The 27,214-nt window shown below is 36.5% G+C and overlaps 1 pseudogene; it reads right to left on the reverse strand.

The window, feature by feature from the left end:
* LOC122212377 overlaps positions 1-22,015 on the reverse strand; it is a 65,175-nt pseudogene extending 43,160 nt beyond the window's left edge.
* Between the last annotated feature and the right edge of the window lie 5,199 nt (positions 22,016-27,214).

Raw genomic sequence — 27,214 nt, forward strand, 5'->3', positions numbered from 1 at the left:
ATGAGTATCTTCTGTTTTGTCCCCCTCCCTGTTTTTATATTATTTTTGTTTCCCTTCCCTTATGTTCATTTGTTTTGTCTCTTAAAGTCCTCGGTGCTTGTACTTTTGAAAATAGTATTCTTATTTATTAAAGGTATTTAATTATCCAGTTTTAGCTTGAATAATAAATTGTATGGGCATCAATATTTTTTTTCCTTTCTTTTCTGGCAATACAATAGCTGTGGAGATTTTGCTCTCATATTTGTAGGTTTTCTCTTTGTCTCTCACCCTCTCTCTCTCACCGTTTTTAATCCTTTTTTCAACTTGTGGAGTTTCTCTGTTTTACTAACATATATTTTAATTATTTTATTTATTTCTCTTTGGCACACCCCTCTTCTAAATTCAAGTCTTCATGTCAGGTGTTTGAACTCAAGAATTTATAATTCACTATTTATTTGATTATTCATTTTTTATTTTACACATTTAGTGAAACAGTTGGATGTGTCTATTGTCTTATTCCTTCTCATGCTAGTATTCATGTTTCTACAACCAGTATGCACATACTTTATTGTTTTGGACTATATTCTTTACTCATTGAGTTTTATACTCCAGTTTACTCTTCCTTTTATCATCTCAGTCTAATTTAATCTTTAACTCCTATATATGTATTAAGTGTATTATGTTTAGAATTTTTACTTTTTATATGACCATTGCCAAGCTTATGGTGTCTTGTTATTCCACAGTATTTTGATTTTCTGTTTTTCCTACATATTTTTTAAATATTTTAAACATAATGCCAATATCTGACGTTTATGTGACATCTAATTTCTGACACACCATTCTGATTTTGTATTTTCTTATGGGCTTTATGTTTACTTTTTCTTTATTTTTGAAGGATAAAGAGACACACCAAGAGTGGGGAAGAGGCAGAGAGAAAGAGAGGGAGAGAGAGAGAGAGAGAGAGAGAGAGAATCTGAAGCAGACTCTAGGCTCTGAGCTCTCAGCACAGAGACCAATGTGGGGCTCCTACCCACAGACTGCGAGATCATGACCTGAGTTGAAGTTGGCCGCTTGAATAAGTGTGCCACCCAGGCGCCCTGGGCTTCAAAATTTTTAATTTGATTCTTACTTTTGGGAAATATCACATTTGAAAGTCAGTGCATTTGTTTATTCAATTTGCCCTGGGGAAAAAAAAAAGTTCAACACACATGAATTTTAAGTCCCTGTGATTAACCATTATCTGAAGGGAACATTTGCTTCTTAGTCAACTCATCTAGATATTCCCTTGATGTATTTCTGCTCTAGAGGAGATCTTATATTTTCCTTCCAATTCTATTCAGCAGGCTTTAGGGTTCTTGTAACTTCTTGAGGGTTTTTTGTTACCTACATTAAAAGATTAGGAAATAACTAGTATTTTACCTAAAAGCACATATATCCAGTAACTACACTAGTAAACTATTTCACAACGATATTTTTGGCAGACAACATCTCATGACTCTCACCTTTGTATATTTGTGTAATTATAAATATACTTATGTTAATAATAATTTGTAGGGTATAAATAATTTATGTTAAGTTTTGAAAATTTATTTTATGTTTTACACAATTTCATGGTATGATATACTCCACTGTATTTAATATTACCTGTATATGGTCAGAATTAGTTATTTTCTTAGCATTATGCCACCATTAATATAGTTATTTACCTGAATTTATGTCTTTGACTTCAACGTTCTTTTAGCTTATGCTTCCCCTTTCACTTCCAAGGTCATTTTGAAAAATCTCAGGTTTAATTTTTATTTATTCTACAATATACTTAAAATTCTATTAACATCCTGTGAGATTTATGTTTTCAAGAAGTTAATTATGATTAATAGGTCTACAGCCATTACCATTAAAATTTATGCTTTTTATTTGAAAATAATGTGTATCCTATATTCTCTGGTTTAAAATGTTAATATTTTGTAGTTATCTCTAATTAAAGAAACTGCTTAATAAAGTCACTTGAAATTCTTTATATTTATTGTAGTGTACAAAACAATTTCTTGTCTATGATGTCTTAAATGTCATTTAATATGATAAAGATGTACCAAGTTGGCATCTTCCATAAATTTAAGTTGGACATTTTTTTTTTAACATTTATTTATTTTTGAGACAGAGAGAGAGCATGAACGGGGGAGGGTCAGAGAGAGAGGGAGACACAGAATCTGAAACAGGCTCCAGGCTCTGAGCGGTCAGCACAGAGCCCGACGCGGGGCTCGAACTCACGGACCGTGAGATCATGACCTGAGCCGAAGTCGGCCGCTCAACCGACTGAGCCACCCAGGCGCCCCAAGTTGAACATTTTTAATTCAAGTGTCACCTAAATGTATAAAAGACTAGTGTCTAACAGACTGTATTTTCTAAGTTGGTTTTATCCATTGCGATTCATGAAATGTTTATTTTTATAACTTTCTTAATTTACTATGTCATTTTTCATTTGTTCTTATGGAAAATTTAGTATTAGGTCTTAACTCAATATTTATTTTGAAAAAAGAGCAGGATCCTTCTTTTGTTTTGATAAAATCTAAATTCAAAAGACATTATTCATAAATTCAGTTTGTATTTAGCATCTATTTTAGTCACACAATAAATATGAGTATGTATATTCATAACTTGTATCCTACAACAGTATAATCATTGGATCATTAATTGATTTCTCCAAATCATTATTCTCATGTTTTATTCTTCCTGATTAGTTTATGCCAACTGACTAGAAAATCATGAAACAAAGAGTACTAAACATTAGCAATAAACACCTCGATATGCACAAGGCACAAAGATAAATCAAGAAATAAAATATCTGAATAGACATTTAGGAAAGAAATATATAAACAGATATATAGCAAGAAAATGGATTAATTAAAAATAACTTCACAAATAAAAACGAAAATCTAAATGCCTTAACTGGTAATTTTGCCAATATTTAGTGAATAATTGATTCAAAGTCTGCACAAACACTTCCAAAAAATACTAGAAGTGGGAATACTTCCCAGGTAATATTAGGTGATTAGTATTACTCTGATTCCAAAAGCAGACCGAGGCATGATAACAAAAGATCATGACAGATTATCTCTTGAATATAGACTCTCGTTCTCAAAAAGACAGCAAATGAAATTCAGCAAAATATATACAAATTACACTCCATGAATTTTGAGATTATTTCACACATAAAACATAGGCTAAACTTCCAAAAATCAATGTTTTCCAGAATGGAAAAAAAAAGGAACTAAAACTGCATTTTGTTACACATGATATGATTCTGTATATCAAATTTGTAGGGAGTTACCAAAATTTCACAAGAAGTAATAAACAAGGTGAACAAGATGCAAGATACAAAATCAATATTAAATACAAACCTACAATATATATTTATATACTAGCAATGAAAAAATTGAAAAGGAAATGAAAAATACATCCACAATTGTATTAAACAAATAAAAAACATTTAGAAATAACTTGAAGAAATGAATTTAAGGTATTGAAAATAAGGAGATATAAATTTAAACTTTTTACAAGTAGGGGCACCTGAGTGGCTCAGCTAGCTGAGGGTCTGTCCTCAGCTCAGGTTATGATCTCAGGGTTTGTGAGTTTGAGCCCCACATTGGGCTCTCTGCTGTCAGCGCAGAGCCCTCTTTGGATCCTCTGTCCTCCTTTCTCTGTGTCCCATCCATTCATGCTTTCTCTCTCAAAGATAAATAAAGCTTTAAAGAACTAAAGTTTTTGAAAATAAAATATTCATAGCTACATAAACTTTAAAAACCAAAAAAAATTAGAAAGACCTTAGATGTATAAGGATAAAATTACTTATTATTTAAGAGTAGGAGGACTCGAAGTTTGCCTCATCCTTCAAACACAGCTAGATAAATGTTAAATCATCCTGGACACCCAGAAAATCAATTTGAGGACTTAGAGAACAAAATTGCAATTCAATAAGAATCATTCAAGGTAGGAGATGCAGAGAATTGATTTCGTGTAGATAAGGACTGAGGGTGTTGAAGGTGTTGCAGATGGGAAGGAACCCTGCTTACCGTGTCTACCACAAGACATTATAAGCAGCAGAGTAAAAACTCTGAAGATTTAGAAGTTCACCACCTTCAGGGTTATGACAAGCTCAGTGATGGTCTTGTGGGGAAGAAGGGCAGAGACACTGGACTGGACAGTCTGGTCTGAGGAACTCCTGGGTCACACAGGGGAAAGGCTCCTCCACTTAGAGTGCATTTGAGAGTGGCAGCGAGGCCTCTATGGGGACAGAAGGAAGGGTGGTGCCCACCTGCTGCACCATCCCAGACATAGGAGCAGCAGCTGGGAGCTGGGAGTCTTGGTGCCAGCTTTCTGCTCCACTTTGCCATAACTTATAAACCCCTGGGCGATTGAGCTAATGTTTTCCTGGAAATGGACAGGAAATAGCAGAAATGTATTGAGGTCTTCCCCCAGAATCAACACTGGACCACCGCACACAAGTCTCTAAAATTTGGAGTTTAGAAACCCAGCCTGGTGCCTGTGATAAAACAACTCCTACACACACAGGGTGAAAGTAAGGATCTGGTGGAAGCTGGGTACATAAGAAGGGTGATTATTTATATTCTTTGAAGACATACTGATGAGTGGCAGGCACAAGCTCTCCACCTCTGGGACAAGAGAGAGGGTGAGGGAGGAAGAAAAAAAATCTTTCACTCTTTGCAGATGTCATGGTACTCTACTTGGAAATCCCAAAAGACTCCACCAAAAAAAAAAAAAAAAAACAAAAAAAACCAGCTAGAACTGATACATGAATTCAGCAAGGTGACAGGAAACAAAATCAACATAGAGAAATCAGTGGCATTTCTATACACCAATAATGAAGCAACAGAAAGAGAAATCAAGGAATTGACGCCTTTTACAATTAAGCCAAAAACTTTAAAATACTTAAGAATAAACGTAACCAAAGAGGTAAAATATCTCCATGCTGAAAATTATAGAAAGCTCATGAAAGAAATTGAAGAAGACACGAAGTAATGGAAAAACAGCCCATGCTCATGGATGTAGAGAAAGAGGAATAATCTCTTTGCACGGCTTGTGGAAATTCAAACAGGTACAGCCACTCTGAAAAACAGTAGGGAGGTTCCCCAAAAAATTAAAAGTAGAACTACCCCACAACACAACAACTGCAATACTAGGTATTTATTGAAAGGATTCAAAAATGCTGATTTGAAAGGGAACATGCATCCCATTGTTTATAGCAGCACTATCAACAATAGCCAAATTATGGAAAGAACCCAAATGTCCATCACTGATGACTGGATAAAGAAGATGTGGTATACATATATACAACGGAATATGACTTGGCAACCAAAAGAATGAAATCTTGCCATTTGCAACAATGTGGATAGAAATAGATTGTATTATGCTAAGTTAAATAAGTCAGTAAAAGAAATACATCATATGATTTCACTCATATGTGAAATTTAAGAAACAAAATAGAAGATCATAGGGGGAAGGAAGGCAAAATAAGATAAAAACAGAGATGGAAGCAAACCATAATTATTAGACTCTTAAATACAGAGAACAAACTGAGCATTGTTGGAGGGATAATGGGTGGGGGTCTGGCTAACTGGCTGATGGGCATTAATGAGGGACATGTTGGGATGAGCACTGCGTGTTATATTTAAGTAATGAATTGATAAATTCTACTCCTCAAATCATTATTAGAGTATGTGTGAACTAACTTGGATTTAAATAAAAATTTAAAAACTAAAAGAAATAATCTAAACTAGTGTAAAAGAAATTATTAAAAAGAGAGAGAGGGTGAAGTCATTTTGCCCTCACCCATTAAGACTGACAAAACTCAGTGAGCTAAACATTGCCACCAACTGGGGACTGGAGCAAATACACCAAACCCAGACACTTTATGCCCTGCAGGTGCATCTCTAAACAAGCAAGTGAGCATAAGACACAGTGCAACAGGCCCTTCCCACAGAAGACTAGCACAGACCACTCACATGCACCAAATCTACTGATCATAGACTGCTGCAAACCTTCAGTTTATTGCAGATAGAATCTGCACAGAATATATATATATTCTTTCATTATTTGGATCTACCTTATTTTTTAAGAGATTTTATTTTTAATTACTCTCCATTCCCAACATGGAGCTTGAACTTACCCAAGTTCAAGAGTGGCAAGCACACCAACTGATCTAGCCAGGCGCCCTAGATCTAGCTTCTTTAAGAAACATAACAAAACACTCCTAAGATCAAACTTGCTTGCTTGCATGCTTTCTCTCTCTTTTTCTTTCTTGCTTCCTTTTTTCTTTTTCCTGGAGAAAATGACAAAACAGAGTAATTCACTGCAACAGATAATAACAAGAAGTAGAAGTAATGGACATGGATTTAATCAACAGAGGTATAGGTAAAATACAGACATAAAATTTAAAGCGACAATTATAAGTATGCTAGCTTGGCTTCAAAAAAGAAAAGACTATAGAGAATCCTTTACAGCAGAGATAAAAGAGTTAAAATCTAGGCCAAAATTGGAAATTCTAGAACTGAAATGCAAACCATACGGAAAGCCATAAAAAGAGGGTGCATAAATCAGACGTATGAATCAGTGATGTAGAAGATAAAAGTATGCAAAATAATGAAGCTGAAAACAAGGGGGGGAATTAAAGTATTGGATCATGAAAGTAGACTGAGCAAACTCAGCAAATTCTACAAATGCAATCACATTCATATGAAGGAGTCCCAGCAGATGAAGAGAGAACCAAAAGGGCAGAAGGTTTACATGAGCAAATTATCGCTTAAAGCTTCCTGAATCTGGGGGAAAGACACAGACATCAAAATTCAAGAAGCCCAGAGATCTGTTAAATTCAACAAAAGCCAGCCATCACAAGATGTATCAGAATGAAATTCACAAAATACACAGTCAAGGAAAGAATCCTTAAGCCAACAAGGGAAAACAAGTCCTTAACCTACAAAGGAAAAGAGATCAAGTCTGCAGCAGATTTCTCCAAAGAAACTTGGCAGACCACAGCGGAAAGTCAGTATATATTCAACATGCTGAAAGTATGCAGACAAGACTACTTTATCCAGCGAGGCTGTCATTCAGAATGGAAGAAGTAGCTTCCCAGACAAATAAAAACTGAATAAGTTTGTGACCACTAAACAAGCCTTGCTAAAAAATATTAATGGGTACACTCTGTGTGGAGAAAAAAGCCCAAACAATAAAGACTGGAAGGGAGCAGAGAACATCACAGAAACACAAGCTTTACAGGTAACATAACGATATTAAATTCATGTCTTTCAATAATAACTCTGAATATAAATGCACTAAGTGATCAAAATACATAGGGTACCAGAATGGATAAAAATAAGACCTAGGTACATACTGCCTAAAGAGACCCATTTTAGACCTAAAGACAACAGCAGATTGAAAGTTAGGGATAGATGGGGCACCTGGGTGGTTCAGTTGGTTAAGCATCTGACTTCAGCTCAGGTCATGATCACACAGTTCATGATTTGAAGGGCCACATCTGTCTCGGCACTGGTGGCACAGAGCCTGCTTTGGGCTCTCTCTGCCCTTCCACACTTGCATGCTCTCTCTCAAAATAAATACACAAACTTTAAAAAAAACATAAAGTAAGGTAATGGAGAACCATCTGTCATATGAAAATATTTCAAAAGAATGTTCAATAGCCATACTTATATCACACATACTATACTTTAAAAACAGAGTGTAACAAGAGGTGAAAACTGGCACGATATAATAATCTAAGGGATCTATCCATCAATAAGATTTAACATTTGTAAATAATTGTGTCCCCAACATGGTAGATACCATACTGCAGTACAATACAATACATACTACAGTAATCTAAGAGACAGTGATAACCCACTTAGGGAGTGGACAAAGTATCCAAGCAGAAAATCAAAAGGAAACAATGACTTTGAGTGACACACTAGACCAGATGGATTTAACAGATATATTCAGTATATTTCATCCCAAATCAGCAGAATACATATTATTCTCAAGTGCACATGGGAAGTTATCCAGAATAGATCGCATACTGGGTCACAAAACATCCCTCAACAAATGCAAAAAGATCGAGATCATAGCATGAATATTTTCAGACCACATCGCTATGAAACTTGAAGTTGACCTGAAGGAAGAATTTAGAAAAGCTACAGATATACGGAGGTTAAAGAACATCCTACTAAAGAATGAATGTGTTAACCAGTAAATTAAAAAAATACATGGAGACAAATGAATATAAAAATACAACAGTCCAAAACTTTTGGATTCAAAAATGGCAGTCCTAAGAGGGAAGTGTATTCCAAATCAGGCCTACCTCAAGCAGCAAGAAAGATCTCAACTAATCACACTAGCCTCATACCTAAAGGAACTAGGAAAGGAAGAGTACACAAAGCCTAAAGCCAGAATAAGGGACATAATAAAGACTAAGAAAAAATAAATGGTATGCAAACAAACAAACAAAAATAATAGCACAACAGGGCACCTGGGTGGCTCAACTGTTCAAGCGTCCAACTCTTGATTTAGGATCAGCTTATGGTCTCATGGTTGTGAGATCTAGCACTGCATAGGGGCTCTGCTGTCAGTGCAGAGTCTGCTTGGGATTCTCTCTTTCACTTTCTGTCCCTCCCCTGCATGCTTTGCCTCTCTCTCAAAATAAATAAATACACATTTTTAAAAATACCAGTGGAACAGATGACTGATACTAAGAGTTGTTTCTTGAAAAAATTAGTAAAATTGATAAGCTCTGGGACATACTTACCAAAACAAAAAAGAAAGAAAATAAATAGATGAAATATTGAATGAAAGAGGAGATCACAGCCAACACCACAGATATACAAATAATCATAAGATAATACTATAAAAAATTATATGGCAATAGTCTGGCAATCTGGAAGAAATGGTCAAATTCCTAGAAACTCACAAAGTACCCAAACTGAAACATTAAGAAATAAATATTTGAGAAAACATATAACTAGCAAAGAGATGGAATCAGTATTCAAAAATTTTCCAATAAACAAAACTCTTGGTCCAGGTGACTTCCCACGTGAGTTCTACCAGACATTTATAGAAGATTTAACACATATTCTTCTCAAAATTTTCTAAAAATAGACATGGAAGGAAAACTTCCAATCTCCTTCTGTGATATGCTAGAATTACCTGAAATCCAAAACTGCACAAAGATCCTACAAGAAAATAGAAATACGGACCAATATTCCTCATGAACATGGATACAAAAATTCTCAACAAGAGAGTAACAAATCAAATCCAACAGTCATTAAAAGAATTATTCACCATGATCAAGTGAAATTTATTCCTGGGATGAAGGGCCGATTCAATGTTCACAAATCAATCAACGTGATAAACCACATTAATAAAAGATAAGAATCATATGATTATCCCAATATATGAGGAAAAAGCATTCGAAAAAATACAGAATCCATTATTGATAAAAAAAAAAACCCTCAAAGAAGGAAGTAAGGGAGCACTGGAAGAAGATGGCGGCATAGGAGGATGCTGGGCTCACCGCGTCCTGCTGATCACTTAGATTCCACCCACATCTGCCTAAATAACCCACAAAACCGCCAGAAGACTAGCAGAACAGACTCTAGGGAGCCAAGCATAGACAAGAGGCCCAAGGAAGAGGGTAGGAAAGATGGAGAGGCAGTGCGTGCTACATGGACTGGCAGGAGGGAGCCAGGACGGTTGAGGGGCAGACTGCCCTGCAAGGCAGAGCCCCTGAGTCTGACTTGCAAAAGCAGAGGGGTGGGACAGAGTGTGTTCTGACAGCCAGCGGGACTTAACATCTGGAATGTTATAAGTCAACAGCTCTGCTCTGACTGCGGGAGGGCTAGAGGACAATGGGAGGGAGAAGTGTTGAGCCCCAGAGGACAGAGTTCAGCTCAGCGGGGAACAAAGGAACTGGCCAGAGCCATCTCCCTTGCCCATCCCCCAGCCAAAATCCCAAAGGGAACCAGTTCCCATCACGGAACTTGTTTGCACTGTGCAAACACCCAATGCTGTGCTTCTGTGGATCCATCTCTCCAACGGGTCAGCCTCCCTCTCGGTGCCACTGGGTCCCCTCCGCAGTGGACCACTGAAGGGAAAGCAAGCTGAGTCTGCCCCTCCAGCCCCTGTCCACCTTGTGGATCCACCCCAGCTAATACGCCAGATCCCATAGAAGCAGCAAGACAAGCCTGGCAGTGTACAAGTAGCCAGAACAGGGGCCATACCACTCCACAGTGAGTCCTGCCCCTGGGGGAGAAGAAGATAAGATACACACCAGTCTGATTGTGGCCCCAGCGGTGGGATGAGGCAGACATCAGGTCTGACTGCGGCCCTGCCCACCAACACAAGTTACTCCAGACACCACAGGGGAAGAGCCCTGAAGTTCTGCGCCACTCCAGGGACTATCCAAAATGACGAAACGGAAGAATTCTCCTCAAAAGAAACTCCAGGAAGTAGCGACAGCTAGTGAACTGACCAAAAACGATTTAAGCTATATAACAGAAAATGAATTTAAAATAATAGTCATAAAATTAATCGCTGAGCTTGAAAAAAGTATAGAGGAAAGGAGAGAATCTATTGCTACAGAGATCAAGGGACTAAGAAACAGTCAGGAGGAGCTAAAAATGCTATAAATGAGGTGCAAAATAAAATGGAGGCGACCACAGCTCGGATTGAAGAGGCAGATGAGAGAATAGATGAATTAGAATATAAAATTATGGAAAAAGAGGAAGCTGAGAAAAAGAGAGTTAAAAAAATACAGGAGTATGAGGGGAGAATTAGAGAACTAAGTGATGCGATGAAACGCAATAATATAAGTATAATAGGGATTCCAGCAGAGGAAGAAAGAGAGAAAGGTGCTGAAGGTGTACTTGAAGAAATCATAGCTGAGAACTTCTCTGATCTGGGGAAGGAAACAGGCATTGAAATCCAAGAGGCACAGAGAACTCCCTTCAGACGTAACTTGAATCAATCTTCTGCACGACATAGCATAGTGAAACTGGCAAAATACAAGGATAAAGAGAAAATTCTGAAAGCAGCTAGGGATAAACGTGCTCTAACATATAAAGGGAGACCAATAAGACTAGTGACGGATCTATCCACTGAAACGTGGCAGGCCAGAAAGGCTTGGCAGGAGATCTTCAATGTGATGAACAGAAAAATATGGCGCCGAGAATCCATTATCTAGCAAGTCTGTCATTTAGAATAGAAGGAGAGATAAAGGTCTTCCCAAACAAACAAAAACTGAAGGAATTCATCAACAATAAGCCAGCCCTAAAAGAGATCCTAAGGGTGATCCTGTGAGACAAAGTACCAGAGACATCACTACAAGCATGAAACATACAGACATCACAATGACTTTAACCCATAGCTTTCTATAATACCACTGAATGTAAATGGACTAAATGCTCTAACCAAAAGACATAGGGTATCATAATGGATAAAAAAAGAATACTCATCAATTTTCTGTCTACAAGAGACTAATTTTAGACCTAAGGACACCTTCAGATTGAAAGTGAGGGGATGGAGAACTATCTATGATGCTACTGGAAGTCAAAAGAAAGCTGGAGTAACCATACTTGTATCAGACAAACTACACTTTCAATTAAAGGCTGTAACAAGAGATGAAGAAGGGCATTATATAATAATTACAGGGCCTATCCATCAGGAAGAGCTAACAATTATAAATATCTATGCGCCGAATATGGGAGCCCCCAAATATATAAAACAATTAATCACAAACATAAGCAACCTTATTGATAAGAATGTGGTCATTGCAGGGGACTTTAATACTCCACCTACAACAATGGATAGATCATCTAGACACAGGATCAATAAAGAAACAAGGGCCCTGATGATACATTGGATCAGGTGGACTTGATAGATATATTTAGAACTCTGCATCCCAAAGCAACAGAAGATACTTTCTTCTCGAGTGCACATGGAACATTCTCCAAGATAGATAACATACTGGGTCACAAAATAGCCCTTCATAAGTATACAAGAATTGAATCATACCATGCATACTTTGAGACCACAATGCTATGAAGCTTGAAATCAACCACAGGAAAAATTCTGGAAAACCTCCAAAAGCATGGAGGTTAAAAACACCCTACTCGAAATTAGTGGGTCAACCAGGTAAGTAGAGAAGAAATTTAAAAAGTTGTGGAAACAAATTAAAATGAAGATACAACAATCCAAACGCTTTGGGATGCAGCGAAGGAAGTCTTGAGAGGAAAATACATTATGATCCAGGCCTACCTCAAGTAACAAGAAAAATCCCAAATACAAAATCTAACAGCACACCTAAAGGAAACAGAAGCAGAACAGCAAAGATACCCCAAGCCCATCAGAAGAAGAGAAATAAGAAAGATCAGAGCAGAAATAAACAGTATAGAATCTAAAAATAAGGTAAAGCAGATCAATGAAACCAAGAGTTTGTACTTGGAAAAAATAAACAAAATTGATAAACCTCTAGCCAGGCTTCTCAAAAAGAAAAGGGAGATGACCCAAATAGATAAAATCATGAATGAAAATGGAATTATTACAACCAATCCCTCAGAAATAAATACAAGCAATTATCAGGGAATACTATGAAAAATTATATGCCAACAAACTGGACAACCTGGAAGAAATGGAGAAGTTCCTAATCACCCACCCACATCAAAACTCAAACCAGAAGAAATAGAAAACTCGAAAAGACCCATAACCGGTGAAGAAATGGAATCAGTCCTCAAAAATCTCCCAACAAATAAGAGTCCAGGACCAGATGTCTTCCCAGGGGAATTCTACCAGACATTTAAAGCAGAGAGAATACCTATCCTTCTCAAGCTATTCCAAAAAAATAGAAGGGGAGAAAAATTTCCTGACTCATTCTATGAAGCCAGCGTTACTTTGATTCCTAAACAAGACAGAGACCCAGTAAAAAAAGAGAACTACAGGCCAATATCCCTGATGAACATGGATGCAAAAATTGTCAATAAGATACTAGCAAATTGAATTCAACAGCATATAAAAAGAATTATTCACCATGATCAAGTGGGATTCATTCCTGGGATGCAGGGCTGGTTCAACATTCGCAAATCAATCAATGTGATACATCACATTAATAAAAGAAAAGAGAAGAACCATATGATCCTGTCAATCGATGCAGAAAAAGCATTTGACAAAATTCAGCACATCCTAATAAAAATCCTCGAGAATGTCGGAATGGAAGGAATGTACTGAAACATCATAAAAGCCATTTACGATAAGCCCACAGCTCATATCATCCTCAATGGGGAAGAACTGAGAGCTTTCTCCCTGAGATCAGAACACGACAGGATGTCCACTCTAACCACTGTTGTTTCACATAAGGTTGGAAGTTCTGGCATCAGCAATCAGACAACAAAAGGAAATCAAAAGTGTCAAAATTGGCAAGGATGAAGTCAAGCTTTTGCTTTTTACAGATGACATGATGTTATACATGGAAAACCCAATAGACTCCACCAAAAGTCTACTGGAATGGACACATGAATTCAGCACAGTTGCAGCATACAAAATCAACGTAGAGAAATCAGTTGAATTCTTATACACTAATAATGAAGCAAAAGAAAGACAAATAAAAGAAACTGATTCCATTCACAATTGCACCAAGAAGCATAAAATACCTAGGAATAAATCTAACCAAAGATATACAAGATCTGTATGCTGAAAACTATAGAAAGCTTATGAAGGAAATTGAAGAAGATATAAAGAAATGGAAAAACATTCCGTGCTCATGGGTTGGAAGAATAAATATTGTTAAAATGTCAATACAACCCAAAGCAATCTACACATTCAATGCAAATTCAATAAAAATTGTACCAGCATTCTTCTGGAAGCTAAAACAAGCAATGCTAAAATTTGTATGGAACCACAAAAGATCCCAAAGAGTCAAAGTAACATTGAAGAAGAAGACCAAAGCAGGAGGCATCACAATCCCAGACTTTAGCCTCTACTACAAAGCTGTAATCATCAAGGCAGCCTGGTATTGGTACAAAAACAGACACATAGACCAATGGAGTAGAATAGAGACTCCAGAATTGGACACACAAAAGTATGGTCAACTCATCTTTGACATAGCAGGAAAGAGTATCCAATAGAAAAAAGACAGTCTCTTTAACAAATGGTGCTGGGAGAACTGGACAGAAACATGCAGAAGGATGAAACTAGACCACTTTTTACACCATTCACCAAAACAAACTCAAAATGGATAAAGGACCTGAATGTGAAACAGGAAACCATCAAAACACTAGAGAGGAAAACAGGGAAAAACCACTCTGACCTCAGCTGCAGCAATTTCTTACTTGATACATCCCCAAAGGCAAGGGAATTTAAAGCAAAAATGAACTATTGGGACCTCATAAAGATAAAACCTTCTGCACAGCAAAGGAAACAATCAACAGAACTAAAAGGCAGCCAATGGAATGGGAAAAGATATTTGCAAATGACATATCAGACAAACGGCTAGTATCCAAAATCTATAAAGAGCTCACCAAACTCCACACCCGAAAAACAAATAATCCAGTGAAGAAATGGGCAGGAAACATGAATAGACACTTCTCTAAAGAAGACATCCAGATGGCCAACAGGCACATGAAAAGCTGCTCAACGTCGCTCCTCCTCAGGGAAATACAAATCAAAACCACACTCAGATATCACCTCCCGCCAGTCAGAGTGGCTAAAATGAACAAAACAGGAGACTATCGATGCTGGAGAGGATGTGGAGAAATGGGAACCCTCTTGCACTTTTGGCAGGAACGCAAATTAGTGCGGCCGCTCAGGAAAACGGTGTGGAGGTTCCTCAAAAAATTAAAACTAGACCTACCCTATGACCCAGCAGTAGCACTGCTAGGAATTTACCCAAGGGATACAGGAGTACTGATGCATAGGGGCAACAGTACCCCAATGTTTATAGCAGCACTCTCAACAATAGCTAAATTATGGAAAGAGCCTAAATGTCCATCAACTGATGAATGGGTAAATAAATTGGGGTTTATATATACAATGGAATACTACTTGGCAATGAGAAAGAATGAAATATAGCCTTTTGTAGCAACGTGGATGGAGCTGGAGTGTGTTAAACTAAGTGAAATAAGTCATATAGAGAAAGACAGATACCATATGTTTTCACACTTATGTGGATCCTGAGAAACTTCACACAAGACCATGGGGAAGGGGAAGAGAAAAATGTTAGAGAGGGAGGGAGCCAAACCATAAAAGACTCTTACAAACTGAGAATAAACTAAGGGTTGATGGGATGTGGGAAGGAGATGAAAGTGGGTGATGGGCAGTGAGGAGGGCACATGTTCAGATAAGCACTGACTGTTGCATGGAAACCAATTTGACAATTTCATATTAATAAAATTAAACATAGATCTACCCTATGACCCAGCCATAGCACTGCTAGGAATTTACCCAAGGGATATAGGAGTGCTGATGCATAGGGTCAGTTGTACCCCATTGTTTATAGCAGCAGTTTCACCAATAAACAAATTATGGAAAGAGCCTAAAAGTCCAGCAACGTACATATGGATAAAGAAGATATTGCATATATAGGTGTGTGTGTGCATGTGCGTGTGTGTGTGTGTGTGTGTGTGTGTATACACACACATATGGGACAGAATGAAATCCAGCCATTTGTAGCAACGTGAATGCGTGAATGAACTGGAGGGTATCATGCTAAGTGAAATAAGTCAGACAGATAAAGGCAGTTAATAATGTTTTCAAGCTTATGTGAATCTTGAGAAACTTAACAGAAAAACATGGGGGAGGGGAAAGGGGGAAATAACAAAGAGAGAGGGAGGCAAACTGCAAGAGACTTAAATGCTGAGAAAAAAATGAGGGTTGATGGGAGGTGGGGGAGATGGGAAAGTGGGTGATGGGCAGTGAGGAGGGCACCTGTTGGGATGAAAACTAGGTGTTTCATGGAAACCAATCTGACAGTAAGTTGTATTTAATATATTAAAAAAAACGAATGAATAGGTTAACCAGGAAATCAGCAAATAATTTAAAAACATATACATGGAAGCAAATGAACTTGAAAACACCACTGTCCAAACTCTATGTGATTCAGCAAAGATCATCTTAACAGGAATATACATAAAAGTCTATCTCAAGAAGCAAGATAGGTCCCAAATACACATCTCACGTTACACCTAAAGAAACTAGAAAATGTGCAGCAAATAAAGCCAAACGTCAGCAGAAGAAGGGGAATGATAAACATTAGAGCAGATATGAACAATATTTGAAACCAACAAACAAAACAGTACAATAGATAACTAAAAGTAAATGTAGTTTCCTTCAAAGGAAAAAAAAACTGATAACATCCCTAATCAGACTTATCAAGAAGAAAATAAAGAATACTGAAATCGAAAAAAATCACAAATAAAAGAGGGAAGACCACAATGTATGTCAAAGAAATATAAACAATTATAAGATCCTGGACCAGTTGGCTTTCCAGGAAATTTCTTCCAGGCATTTAAAGAAGAGTTAATACCTACTTTTCAAAGTTTTCCCCGAAAATATAAATGGAAGGAAGGCAGGCAAACTGATTCCAGGACACCATCATTACCTTGGATCCAAAACCAGACAAAGATGCCACACACACATACAACACAAACACACACACACATACACACACACACACACACACACACACACCAAACAAACAAACAAACAAAGGAGACTTATCGGCCAATATCCCTGATTAATCTGGATGCAAAAATCTCAACAAGTACTAGCAAATAGAATTAAACATTACGTTAAAAGAACTATGCACAGAGACCCAGTGGGATTTATACCTGGGCTGCAGGGATGATATAAATATTTGCAAATAAGACAACGTGATATACCACATTAATAAAAGTAAAGATAAGAATCATGATACCCTAAATAGATACAGAACATGCATTTGACAAAATACAGCACTCTTTCTTGATAAAAAACCCTCGAGAAAATAAGGATAGAAGGAACAATCCTCAACATTATAAAGGCCATATAGGAAAGACCCACACCGAATATCATCCTCAATGGTAAAAGCTGAGAGTTTCCCCCCTAATGTCAGGAACACGACACAGATGTCCATTCTCACAGTTGCTGTTCAGTATATTACTGGAAGTCCTAGCCTCAGCAATCACACAACAGAAAGAAATAAAAGACATACAAATTGGCAAGGGAAAAGTCAAATTTTCACTCTCCACAGATGACATGATATTCTATGCTAAAACCCCAAAGACACCAAAAACTGCTAGAACTGATTCATGTATTCAGAAAGCTGCAAGGTATAAAATCAACATACTGAAACTGTTTGCATTTCTTTACACCAATAGTAAAACAGCAGGAATAGGAACCAAGGAATCAATCCCATTTACAATTACACCAAATGATGTAAAATACCAAAAAATAAACCTAACCCAAGAGGTCAAAGACCTATATGGTGAAAAATATAGAAAGCTTATGAAAGAAATTGAACACACAAAGTGGGGCACCTGGGTGGCTGAGTCAGTTAAGCATTTGACTTTGGCTCAGGTGATCATCTCTGAGAGTGTGATTTAGAGCACTGTGTTGAGCTCTATGCTGACAGCTCGGGACCTGGAGCCTGCTTCGGATTTTGTGTCCTCCCCCCCCCAATTCACACTTTGTCTCTCTCTGTCTCTCAAAAGTTAATAAACACTTAAAAATTTAAAAAAAGAAGACACAAAAAAGCATAAACATTCCATGCTAGTAGATTGGAGGAACAAGTATTGTTAAAATGCTTATACTACCGAAAACAATCTATACATTCAATGGAATCCTTATTAAAATAACACCCGCATTCACAGAGTTTCAAGAAACAATTCTGAAATTTTTATGTAAAGAGAAACATCCCCAAGTAGCCAAAGTAATGTTGAAAAGGAGAAACTATGGAGGCATCACATTATGGACATCAAGCTGTATTACAAAACTCTAATCATCAAGACAGTATGGTATTGGCACAAAAAACAGACACATAGTTCAGTGGAACAGAACAGAGAATCCAGAAATGGACCCACAATGTGTGACCAACTAATCCTTGACAAGACAGCAAAGAATATCTAGTGGAAGAAAAGGCAGTCTCTTTCACAAATGGCGCTGAGAAATCTGGATAGTGAAATGCAGAAAAATGAAGCTGGATCACTTTCTTATACTATAAACAAAACTAAATTCAAGATATATGAAATCCCTAAATATGAAGCAGGAATCCGTCAAAACCCCAGAATAAGAAACAGACAGTAGCCTCTTTGAACTCTGCAACAGCAAATTCTTACTAGACATACCTCCGGGAGAAAGGGAAACTAAAGGAAAAATGGACTATTAGGACCCTATCAAGATAAAAAATCTGCATATCAAAGGAAACAAACAACAAAACTAAAGGACAGCCGATGGAATGGTAGAAGAAATTTGTAGATTAGATATCAGATAAAGGGTCAGTATCCAAAATAGGTACTTATTAAACACAACAACCAAAATACAAATAATCCAGTGAAGAAATGAGCAGAAGGCATTAATGCACAATTTCCAAAGAACACACCCAGAGGACCAACGGACACAGAAAAGATGCTCAACCTCACTCATTATCAGAGAAATACAAATCAAAATCACAATGAGATACCACCTCACACCTATTAGAATGGCTAAAAAAACAAGAGAGGAAACAACAGATTTTGGTGAGGATGTGGAATTAGTAGAACCCTTTTACACTTTGGTGGAGATACAAACTGGTGCAATCACTCTGAAAACAGCATGGAGGTTCCTCAAAAAATTAAAAATAGACCTACTGTATGACCCAGCAATTGCACCAGTAGGTATATACCCAAAGGATACAAAAATGCTAATTCAAAGGGACACATGCACCACAATGATTATAGCAGCACTATTAACAATAGCCAGAGTATGTAATGAGTCAAAAGGTCCATTGACTGAGGAATGGAGAAATATATGATTTCACTCATATGCGGAATTTAAGAAACACAATAGATGAATATATGGAAGGGAGGTAAAAATGAGATAAAAATGGAGAGAGAAAAACCATAAGAGACTCTTAAATACAGAGAACAAACTGAGGGTCACTGGAGTGGTGTTTGTTGTAGGGATGGGGTAATTGTGTGACGGGGATTAAGAAGGCACTTGTTCAGATAAGCCCTGGTCATTATTGAAAGGGATGCATCACTGGGTTGTACTCCTTACAACAATACTACACTTTAATTTAAATAGAAAAAATATATATAAAATACAAAAGTAAAAGGATCCATATAATGTACAGCAAGGATAATAAAATATAAGAACATCCCAGAAAGTTAAGTAATTCAAGTTAAGGTTCTAAAGAAGCAATCAAAATCAGAGACCGTCTCGCCATCCAGATCTTGACTGACTACAGGGAGCTCAAACCTGTGTGGTACTCCAACTCGTCCTCAGGGTGATTGGTACAAAGAGACTAGAGATACCTGCACTGTGATATGTCTCAAAGTTCACAATAAAATTATTAATGGTGAAACACAATTAAATTAGTTTTGGGTATAGGTTAGAAGAAATTACATGTCACAAAATAAATATATCAGCAATATGTTTAAATTATTTGATAGTTATTGAGGAGGGCACCAATTGGGATGAGCACGGGGTGTTGTATGGAAACCAATTTGACAATAAATTTCATCTACAACATATAAAATATTTAAGTAAAGACAGGAAAAATAGGAAATAAAAATAACGTCGAAAGACAAACTATACGCTTGTAAGATATATTGTGAAGAAGAGGCCTAATACAATTAAATCTTGAAAATTAAATAACTCAATTTAGTACACAATAATTTAGTTAAATATTATATTAGTCTGAGTTGATGAAAGAAATAATAAACTAGAATACTGAACAAAAATTTGAAGCCAGATCCATTCAAGAGAGAACATTTATAGAGAATAGAATTGTCACTATATTATACGAAGATCAGAATGGGAAGAAATAAGAATCATTTAAATGTTTAACTAGTGTATACAAATTAAAAAACAAAACTAAAAAAATGACGATTATAAATTTCTAATTTCAAAACAAGGCATTAAGTTACCAATAAGAAATTAACTGTAACAAAAGCAGATAAATAAAATACTCACCAGAAATATTACTCAAACTGTGTAAATGAAAGAAATTAAAAAATATATATAGGTTGTAACATGAGACAAAGTTTACAACCTTTAAAAGAAGAGAATGATAAATTAGAAAACATACAGAGGTGAGAGTACACTCTCTGGAGCCCTAATAGAAGCCGGAACTCATAGAAATAAATATAAATAGGGGCGCCTGGGTGGCTCAGTCGGTTAAGCGTCCGACTTCGGCTCAGGTCACGATCTCGCGGTATGTGAGTTCGAGCCCCGCATCGGGCTCTATGCTGACTGCGCAGAGCCTGGAGCCCGTTTCAGATTCTGTGTCTCCCTCTCTCTCTGACCCTCCCCCGTTCATGCTCTGTCTCTCTCTGTCTCAAAAATAAATAAATGTTAAAAAAAAAAGAAAGAAATATAAATAGTGCTGAGAAAAGTGTTGCTCAGTTAAAATTAGAGGCACAGCTAAATATCTTGAAGTAAAAAGAGTAAACAGAATTTTCAAATGTTGCATTATCAATAGGTAATGCATTGTAATAGAGTACAATAGTCATGCTTTAGAGTGTATTTCACTGCATTGTAATAGAGTACAATAGTCATGCTTTAGAGTGTATTTTACTTTTATAGAGAAAATTTTCCTTAAGAGTGTTTGAGAAATAAAATGAAAGATAAAGGAATGTTCAACACATGGCAATATTGAATCTTACTTGATACTAAACTCAAAAAAAGCTGGTGGGTAATTGTTACCAGAGGTTTCAAAAATATTTATTATTTACACACAGTAAACCTTTCAATGACATACAAATTAAAATTACATTTAAATGTTATATATAAATAAACACTCTATAATTTGAATGAAATAAAAATGATCATTATCAGAACTTATTAGCACCAACACACTGACAGTGGCATAGACATTGGGCACAAGCTTCTGGAAATCCAGAATGACTGTGTCATATGCCCATAAGAGAGTGGAGGAGAAGGAGATAATGACGCCCACCTAGTACATGACCACAAAAAAAAACTTGCCAACAGCAGGATGGTTTGGGTGGCCCTTCTCTCTGGGGAGACTCTTGAGGAGAGGTTGATGCTGGGAAGTTGCTGGCACTGCCTCTGAAGCCTGGACAAGAGAATCACAATGTACACACTTGAGAACAGCATGCCTCCAACAAAGAAAACATCCCTGGATATTGAAAACGTGAAAAACAGTCCCCTGATGATGGAGTTTAGGCGGGAAAGTGAGCAGTGTTTACTGACACACAGTAGATTGCTCTGGGTCACATTAGAAGGAGTAGCAGTATACAAGATGCAGGCACTAATGAGAGACAAACTGAGAAACCATAAGATGATAAAAGAATGGAAGATGTCCTTTTTGCACATATGTTTAAAGCTGGCCAACCAGGAGGTGCTAGGGATGATCATGATGGCCTTGAACATGCTGAGGAGGCAGGTGGTGCTCAAGGAGAGACCCCGTGTCACCCTTATCATGCAGAATAAAGCCATGCATTTGAAATCATTTAGAATGTTCAGTACTTCAAACAGGCCTGTAGACATTAAAAAACAGTGCAGTGAACAGTTTCATTATGTGGACAAAGGCCAAGTGATAGATGATCAGGACAGTTGGCTTAGGTCTGTGATCCAGAAGTAGCATGAAGATGTGGAAGAGAAGCAGGAAGATGTTGGCAAAAATTCCAATACGAACTTGTAAAAACTGGCCTATCTTCATACAAATATAATGGACGATATCATCATCACAGTGACAAAGAAAAAACATATTTTGTCTATATGAAAAATTAGACCTCACGTTATCAATGTCATTTATTCCTTTGTCAAAATCATCACCACAGATCATTTTTTGTTTTACTCAATTAATCACTAAGTCTATGTTGTATAAAGTCTTAGAAATAGAGTCTCAATATTATTTGTGCACCATTTGACTGTGTGTATATTATGTACATACGTATCTATATGTTATCTTTCTATATCTACCTCTCTATCTATCTGTCTGTCTATATGTGTCATCTAAACTGGGAAGGAGAGAAGGAAAGAGAGGAAGGAGAGAGACACAGAGAAAGAGAGATCTCATATCCATATTAATGCCAGGATGATGTCCCCATTCCCCATACTCCCCATACAGTATATTCATTTCTTTTTTTTAAAGTTTGCTTTCCTGTTCTGCATTTTCCTGTCTCATATTCAGCATCAAGAATCCTAATAGCCATTAAAGTTTTCATAGATGTTTGTATAGTTCAACTGTTGCACATTTTACACTAATGGGAAAAGAATTATGAAAGAAACAATTGGGGGGAAAATTATGCCCAGGCAAGTCTTCCATCACATACTGTGACATTTTTTCTTCTTCCTGCTTCCAAACTTAGAGACCATCATGATCGCGTTTGGTCTATCCTGTTAATTCAGCACAATCTCCCCTTAAAATTAGATAATTATTAATAATCTTTCAACAAAAACCTTAATTCTCATTGTCATACAACCTAATGATTCATATCAGGGATATGAAGATTTGCATACAAACATATGAGAGGATGGAAATAACTATTTTATTACAAATCCTATTAACAAATTTTATTGACATTGAACCTGGCACACTCCCCTCTATTTTCATCATGCTGATTCATTTTATAATCTCTTTTTATATCAGTAGGGAATTGCTGAAGTTGAACTCTCAATTTTCAAGAGAACAAGAGGACAAACAACTAATATCCACTTTATGATGTCCACAAAATTGTTTTAAAATATTTTTATGGACACCTTTGCAGGGAAATTCATTTAATAAAAGGATACCCTCTCGTGCCATTAAAAAATCTCCAATAGGGGCACCTGAGTGGCTCAGTCAGTTAGGGTCTGACTCCTGATTTTGGGTGTGGTCATGATCTCAGGGTAGTGACTGATGTAAGCCTCTGCACTGACAGCTCAGAGCCTACTTGGGATTCTCTCTACCCTCTCTCTCCCCTTGCCACCTCTCACATACTCACTCTCTCAAAATAAATAAATAATCATTTGTAAAATTGATTTGTATAATTGGACATATTGGATATACACACACACACATATATGAATATATGCTCACCCTCATGTGTGTGTGTGTGTGTGTATGTGTGTGTGTATATATATATATATATAGGATATATATATAGGATATATGAATATATTGGAGATATATATTATCATATATATATGCTCATCCTCATGTCTCTTCAGGATATTTCCAATATCAGAATACTTTGTAAAATGTCATTGAACACTTTTGCAATTATCTTATCATGGTATTTGCCCTATATGTAGGCATAATTATTTTACTCAATTAACGTGATAAGAATATTTAGCTGTATACATATTTCATTTATTCTTCTATTGAAATGAGAGAGTACTCACCTTTGTTTTCAGTGAAGAAATTTTGAGAGTGAATATTCTTGGCTGAAATTCAGAATATCACTTGCTCTATAAAATTGCTGGGGTAAAAAATTGCTCTATAATCAATCACCTGATATATGGGATTTTATAATGCAGTAATTATACATTTGATTAAATGGCTGTAACTATGTTACCAAATAATTATGTGAGAAATTTATCAAAAAGTCAGAAACAAAAAACTAACTGTTGCCACAAATATATATTTGTACCACAGAGCACTTGGTTTATGCTGTCCTATTAGGCCCTAGAGACTAGAACTTATCTATTAGGCTATACTGCCTTAAAGGCACAATGATATCCAAATTGTAGGCATTATATTGCAGTGTCAGTAAAGCCACATTTGGGTGATGGCCACTAATATACATGTATAATTACTTAATAAGTGTATGAATGAAATATTTTATTTTATTTTATTTTATTTTAATTTTTAATTTATTATTTTTTTATTTTTTAACATTTACATCCTAATTGGTAAGCATATAGTGCAACAATGATTTCAGGAGTACATTCCTTAGTGCACCTTACCCATTTGACCCATTCCCCCTCCCACAACCACTCAAGTAACACTCAGTTTGTTCTCCATATTTGTGAATCTCTTCTGCTTTGTCCCCTTCCCTGTTTTTATATTATTTTTGTTTCCCTTCCCTTATGTTCATATGTTATGTCTCTTAAAGTCCTCATATGAGTGAAGTCATATAATTTTTGTCTTTCTCTGACTAATTCCACTTAGCGTAATACCCTCCAGTTCCATCCACATAGTTGCATATGACAAGATTTCATTCTTTTTGATCGCTGAGTAATACTCCATTGTATAGTATATATAAAACACTTCTTTATCCATTTATCCATCGATGGACTTTTGGGCTTTTTCCATACTTTGGCTATTGTTGATAGGGCTGCTATAAACGTGGGGGTGCATGTGTCCCTTCGAAGCAGCACACCACACCTGTATCCCTTGGATAAATACCTAGTAATGTAATTGCTGGGTTGTAGGGTAGATCTATTTTTAGTTTCTTGAGAAACCTCCATACTGTTTCCCAGAGTGGCTGCACCAGCTTGCATTCCCACCAACAATCCAAAAGAGATATTTTTTCTCCGCATCCTTGCCAACATATGTTGGTGCCTAAGTTGTTAATGTTAGCCATTCTGACAGGTGTCAGGTGGGATCTCATTGTGGTTTTGATTTATATTTTCCTAATGATGAGTGATGTGGAGAATTTATCTGGATGTCTTCTTTGGAGAAGTGTCTATTCATGATTTTCGCCCATTTCTTCACTGGATTATTGGTTTGGTTTGGTTTTTTGTCTTTTTTTTTTTTTTTTTTTTTTGGTGTTGAGTTTGATAAGTTCTTTATAGATTTTGGATACTAACTCTTTATCTGATATGTCATTTGCAAATATCTTCTTCCATTCTGTCAGTTGCCTTTTAGTTTTGCTGATTGTTTCCTTCGCTGTGCAGAAGCTTTTTATTTTGGTGAGGTCCCAGTAGTTCATTTTTGCTTTTGTATCCCTTGCCTCCAGTGAAGTGTTCGGTAAGAAGTTGCTACAGGCAAGATCAAAGAGGTTTCTGCCTGCTTTCTCCTCGAGGATTTTGATGGCTTCCTGTCATACATTGTATATACATACATACATACCTCAATGTATGAGGTCTTTCATCCATTCTGAGTTAATTTTTGTGTATGATGTAAGAAAGTGGTCCAGTTTCATTCTTCTGCATGTCTCTATCCAGTTTTCCTAGCACCACTTGCTGAAGAGACTTTTATTCCATTGGATATACTTTCCTGCTTTGTCAAAGATTAGTTGGCCATACACTTGTGGGTCCTTTTCTGGGTTCTCTATTCTGTTCCATTGATCTGAGTGTCTGTTCTTGTGCCAGTACCATATTGTTTTGATGATTACAGCTTTGCAGTATAGCTTGAAGTAAGTAATTGTGATGCCTGCTGCTTTCATTTTCTTTTTCAAGAACGCTTTGGCTATATGGGGTCTTTTCTGGTCCCACATAAATTTTAGGATTATTTATTCTAGATCTGTGAAAAATGCTGATGTTACTTTGATAGGGATTGCATTGAACATGTAGATTGCTTTGGGTAGTATTGACATTTTTACAATATTTGTTCTTCCTACCCATGAGCATGGAATCTTTTTCTATTTTTTTGTGTCTTCTTCAGTTTCTTCCATAAGCTTTCTATAGTTTCATTGTATAGGTTTTTCACCTCTTTGGTTGGATTTATTCCTAGGTATTTTATGGTTTTTGGTGCAACTGCAAATGGGATTGATTCACTGATTTCTATTTCTGTCGCTTCATTGTTGGTGTATAGAAATGCAACTGATTTATATGTGTTGATTTTATATCCTGCAACTTTGCTGAATTCATGAATCAAGTCTAGCAATTTTTTGGTAGAATATTTTGGTTTTTCCATATAAAGTAGCATGTCGTCTGCGAAGAGTGAAGGTTTGACCTCCTGGCTGATTTGGATGCCTTTTATTTCTTTGTGTTTTCTGATTGCAGAGGCTAAGACTTCTAATACTATGTTGAATAACAGTGGCGAGAGTGAACATCTCTGTCTCATTCCTGACCTTGGGGGAAAGCTCTCAGTTTTTCCCCATTGACCATGATATTAGTGTTGGGTCATTCATATATGGCTTTTATGATCTGGAGGTATGATCCTTCTATCCCTACTTTCTTAAGGGTTTTTATCAAGAAAGGATTCTGTTTTGTCAAATGCATTCTCTGCATCTATTGAGAGGATCATATGGTTCTTGTCTTTTCTTTTTCCGATGTGATGAATCACGTTAATTGTTTTGGGGATATTGAACCAACCCTGCATCCAAGGTATAAATCCCACTTGGTCATGGTGAATATTTTTTTAATGTATTGTTGGATCCAGTTGGCTGATATCCTGTTGAGGATTTTTGCATCCATGTTCATCAGGGAAATTGGTCTAGAGTTCTCCTTTTTAGTTGGGTCTCTGTCCAGTTTTGGAATCAAGGTAATACTTACTTCATAGTAAGAGTTTGGAAGTTTTCCTTCCATTTCTATTTTCTGGAACATGTTCGAGAGAATAGATGTAATTCTTCCTTAAATTATTGGTAGACTTACCCTGGGAAGCCATCTGAACGTGGACTCTTGGTTTTTGGCAGATTTTTCATTACTAATTCTATTTCCTTACTAGTTATGGGTCTGTTCAAATTTTCTATTCCTTCCTGTTTCAGGTTTGGGAGTGTATATGTTTCTAGGAAGTTGTCCATTTCTTACAGATTGTCCATTTTACTGGCAAGTAATTGCTCATAATATTCTCTTATTATTGTTTTTATTTCTGCCGTGTTGGTTGTGATCTCTCCTCTTTCATTCTTTATTTTTTTATTGTGTCCTTTTCTTTTTCTTTTTGGTCAAACTGGTTAGTGATTTATTAATTTTGTTAATTCTTTCAAAGAACCAGCATCTGGTCTCATTGATCCTTCTACTGTTTTTGTTTTTGTTTTTGTTTTGTTTTTGGTTTCAATAGCATTAATTTCTGCACTAGTCTTTGTTATTTCCTATCTTCTGCTGGTTTTGGGTTCTATTTATTGTTCTCTTTCTAGCGCCTTAAGGTATAAGGTTAGGTTGTATATCTCAGAAC

Source organism: Panthera leo, chromosome F3 (genome assembly GCF_018350215.1).
Source record: "Panthera leo isolate Ple1 chromosome F3, P.leo_Ple1_pat1.1, whole genome shotgun sequence".
In the NCBI taxonomy this organism is placed as follows: Eukaryota; Metazoa; Chordata; class Mammalia; order Carnivora; family Felidae; genus Panthera; species Panthera leo.